We start from the raw sequence: 5,114 nt of genomic DNA, 5'->3' as shown, positions 1-5,114 counted from the left end.
ACTATAAAAACAACCAGAAAACAAGAAACAAAATGGCGATAAGCACATACCCATAAATAATTACTTTGAATGTAAATGAACTAAACACTCCAATTAAAAGACATAGGGTGACAGATTGGATAAAAAGCAAGACCCATCGATATGCTGCCTACAAGAGACTCATTACAGACCTAAAGACACATGCATATGGAAAGTGAAGGGATGGAAAACTATTTATCACACAAATGGAAGTGAAAAGACAGCCAGGATAGCAATACTTATATCTGACAAAATACACTTTAAAACAAAAACTGCAACAAGAGACAAAGAAGGACACTATATAATCATGAAGGAGACAATCCAACAAGAAGATATAACAATTCTAAATATGTACGCACCCAATATGAAAGCACCCACATATATAAAGCAGTTAATAACAAACATAAAGGCAATAGTCAAGAGTAATATAATAATAGTAGGGGACTTGTTAATACCTCAGTTACATCAATGGATAGATCATGCAAACAGAAAATCAACAAGGAAACAGTGGCTTTGAATGATACGTTGGGCCAGGTGGATCTAACAGATATAATCAGAACATTCCATCCTAAAACAGCAGAATAAACATTCTTTTCAAGTGTACATGGAACATTCTCCAGAACAGATCACATACAAGTCTCAACAAATTCAAAAAGATTGAAGTCATACCATACATATTTTCCAAAGACAATGTTATGAAACTAGAAATCGACCACAAGGAAACATCTGGAAAGAACACAAATGCATGGAGGTTAAATAACATGCAAATAGATCACATATTAGGTCACAAAACAAGTCTCAACAAATTTAAAGTAATTGAAGTCATACCATGCATTGTTTCCAACCACAATGCTATGAAACTAGAAACTGACCACAAGGAAATATCTGGAAAGAACACAAAAACATGGAGACTATCTAACACGCTACAAAATAATGAATGGGTCAACCAAGAACTCAAAGAAGAAATAAAAAATTACATGGAGGGGGCTCTTGGGTGGCTCAGTCAGTTAAGGACCCAACTTCGGTTCAGGTCATGATCTCATGGTTCATGGGTCCGAGCCCTGCACTGGGCTCTGTGCTGACAGCTCAGAGCCTGGAGCCTGCTTCAGATTCTGTGTCTCCCTCTCTCTCTGCCCCTGTTCCTTCTCTCTCTCTCTCTCTCTCTCTCTCTGTATCTCTCAAAAATAAATAAAAATTTTAAAAACACATAGAGAAAAATGAAAATACAACAGTCCAAAATCTTTGGGATACAAAAAAAGCAGTCCTAAGGTTTATAGCAATGCAGGGCCACCTCAAGAAGCAAGAAAAATCTCAAATAAATTGCGACCTGAAAGATGAGTGGGCACTAGCCAGGTGATGAATGCAGGGAAGAGGAATCCATGAAGTGGGAACTGCATGTGCGAACATTGGGAAGAGCTCACCTGTTGGAGGAACAGAAGGGAGGCCACTGTGGCTAAAGTGTATTAAAGGAGGGGAACAGTGTGTGACAGAGAGCAAATGCAAAATCATGCACCCGGGGTGGAAAGCCCAGTGACCTGACCTGATTTATGTTGTAAGAAAATAACATGCAACTTTTGGAGCTTGGGTTGAAGAAGACCAAAAAGCAGAAGTAGGAATGCGAGTTAGGAGGCGGCTGCAGCTGACCAGGTGGGTGATGGTAGCCAGGACGAAGGCAGTAGCCATGGGAATGGAGAGCAAGGGGTGGAGTCAAGATGTCTTTTGGAGATTTAGTCCCCATGATTCGGTGATTGGATATAGAGGCAAGGGAGGAAGAAGAGTCAGAGGTGACTCTTGAGCAACTGGATGGATGATGCTACTCTTTACTGGGATGAAAGAGGTTGGAGGGCTAGGAGCAAGCTTGGGGGAAATCGGTGTGGACCTGCTGAGTCGCAGAGGAGACGCCACGAACTAGTTATGCGAATCTGAGCTCAGGAGAGAGATTAGTGGCCGAACTAGTTGCATTAATGATACCACAGATGGTGGGTTCCAGGACAAAGGTGGCTGAGCTGCTAAGCTGGAGTGGTCGAAGCCTGCATGGCCCTCCTGTGGTTGTCTGAGCCCCCCAAGGGGATGACAAGGAAGACCGCCAGCCAGGGGAGGAGGTCTTCGGTGCTTGCAGGGGCACATCCAGGGGGTGGGGGGCTGACACAGGCAGGGAGGGCTACGGGACAATACAGGTGAACTGCAGGGGCACCACAGGAGCAGACTTTCAAAGGACCCAATGGTGGCACGTGGCCAAGAGTGCAGGCCCTGGAGCCAAACTACCGGACTGGAATCCGGGCTTTCCCACGGAACTAGCTGTGTGGCCTGAGGCGAGTGACGAACCTGAGCCCCTGTGGCCCCCAAAAGGGGATAATAATGATACCACTTCACGGAGGTAGTGGTGAGGCAGAAATGCTGTCATCGCTGGCCCTTGGCAGAGTGCCTGGCCCTCAGGTACTTAATACACGTGAGCCTTTACAGCTATTAGCTCTCAGCTCTCGGTCACATAAATAGGAGGAAAAGAAGGACCGATCTGGAGGCAGCAGCCAGGCGCAAGGAAGACAGCAACCCGCCTCCCCACCAGGAGGAGGGTTCCCTGCTTCTTCCGGCCGGGGGGGCGGAGGGGGGTGTGTGCGCAGGGGCATCCAGAGAAAGGCAGGACCCGGTGGTGCCACACAGGTTAGGTGAAGAGAGGGGGGTGTTAGGGGCTGATGAGTGTGGAGTAGGACTTCTCAAGGGGGATGCACAGGCCTAGAGGAGAAGGCAAGGGTCTGAAGAGGCGGGCTCAAGGAGACAGCGGCCCAGGGCACCGAGGGATGGTCAGTAACTTTGGCATGTGAGGTTGTGCTGACACGTCAGCCTCAGAGAGAGAGTTCAGCTGAGCGCATTGCTTTTGGACGGCAAGAGAAGGCCCAGAGAGGGCGTAGAGCGGTAGTCCCCTGCAGAAGCACACACAGCAATGTGCAAGGGGTAAGAGAACCGAATCGGGCCACTCAGTGCTCTGGGATGGGCAGTGTTGGGTGGACTTTAGCCCTGACTTGGCATACAGATCAGACAAGACGGAAGTTACTGCCTGTGTGTCCGGGGCAGGCCATGAGATCCACCTTCGATGCCCTAGAGTCCCACAGAGACCAACAGTAAATCAACCTTGGAAAGTCCTGACCAGAAGTACCTAACGTTCTTGCTTTTCCTTTGCCAGGAGAGTGGGAAAGATGCCCAACTGTGGTCAGTGGTCTTCCTTTTAATCCTCCTTAGCCATAAAACTCCTAGAAGAAAACACAGGCAGTAAGCTCTTGGACATCAGTCTTGATCTTGGACATCAGTCTTGATCTTTGTTGTGACAGGAGTCTGGGTCACAGGAGAGTGGAACAGGGGGAGGATATAGACTGGTGACCCAAACAGTCCAGCCCTCTGTTTCTAATTCGGGAACTGTGAAGAAGCTGCCTCCTGTCTCCCTGCTTCACTTCCCCCTCCACGTGCTCCAGTTCTTGCTCTCCCCGATTCAGCTCTGCCTGCCCCACCCCCACCTCTCCTGGCTGTCTGTCTACCTCACTCCCTGGACACCCAGGACAGCTGACACCTGTTTCTACCTGTTACCCTTCCTATCTCCCAATGTCGACTGCCTTCTCCCCTGACTGTCCCTTTGTTCTTTCTCTTCCCTTGTCTGTTTCTTGCTCTCCCCATCCACACACCACCATCTTTTCTGACTTGTCCCCCCTCTTCTCTCAATCCGTCCTTTGCCCCTGACCCACCTCCTTCTACAAACTGCCTGAGCCCTGTAACTATGGAGTCCCTCACACCTTCTCTTCAGACCTCAAGCCCAGGGATGCCCCAATCTCACCTGGTGATTCCCACTGCCAATCTGGGAATTAGGTGCCTAGTCAGGTTCCTGGCGCAGCCCAGAACTTGTGACAACACAGGCACCCAGCAGCCTATTGACACGAAAGCCAACAGAAAGCCAGCCCTGGCCCAGGAGCATCTCTCTGGGTTTTTTCCTAGTACTGCTTTCTCGGTCATATTAGTCATAGCCAGCTCTAGCTATCTAGATTGATAAAAAAGTTCTTGTTCCTGCCTGGGTTGGCTGGTCAACTTTCATGGCCCCTGACATTTGTAACTGACCTCTGGGCCCTCCCTGCTAATGGCAAGAACATGGTAATGAGTTGCCTGTGCCCTCTGTCCTGTCTTCCAGGAAGGCAAACCCTGTGGATCTGGTCACTCTCAGAGTAACTGCTAGAAAGAGGTTACATGAAAACATGTCAACACAACCTGGAACTTCTCTTCCAGGGTGACAATGACTAATTTTCTCCCAGATCTCATCTTTGTCCCCAGATGTGCAGACCATTAGCCCATCCCAACCACTACTATAATCTACATTGGAGATTCTGACTCCTACAGGAAGAAACAATTTCCAGTGGATTCTGATCAAGGCCAAGTCCAAATCTGAAATATCACTCTCTCCCCACCCTCTACCAGTTCACAACCAGAATTCAAGGACAGCAGAATTTAAAAGGCAAAGAGTTGCCTATAACCCACTTCACAAAAATACAGACTGAAATTTGATTAGGAAACTTAAGTGTCTTCAGCCACAACGTCTTCTGGACATTACCAAAAGGGGTAGGTGAAGAAAGGAGGGGAAAGAACCCCCATAGAGACCCTCCACCTGGGCCCTCCTCAAGTACAAAGTGTGTCAGCTCTGTTCCTGAACTGGGGGCCGGGGGGGGGGGCAAATCAGAAGAGTCAGGTAAAATTCGGCCCCTTTGGCAAGCCTTTCTTTCTTTTCATCCATAATCTTTGCATCATTTGGGTCCCAGATACCTCAGATTTCCTAACACAGAGACCCCAGGGGAAATATCAAAGCAGACATGTGGAGATGGCCAGCAGACCGAGGAGCCACCTGTTATGGACAAAAGGTAACGCCTCATGAGCTCGTACATCCACTCATGTATGAAGAACCACGGAGAACAGTGAAAGGAAGATACCAGTCCAGCACAAAGGGTATGAGATCATGCGCCCCAATCCTCCCCCACAGCCTCAATGTGTACCCCTGATTTACACCCCCTTTCCTCCATGCTTTGAGTTCAACAAGGAAAATGCCAGAAGAATCCAAAACAGTC

This window comes from Puma concolor, chromosome C1, assembly GCF_028749965.1.
Source record: "Puma concolor isolate L17-30 chromosome C1, mPumCon1.1.hap2, whole genome shotgun sequence".
Lineage (NCBI taxonomy): Eukaryota > Metazoa > Chordata > Mammalia > Carnivora > Felidae > Puma > Puma concolor.
The sequence above is the reverse complement of the archived record's forward strand: the minus strand, read 5'-3'. Positions refer to the sequence as shown.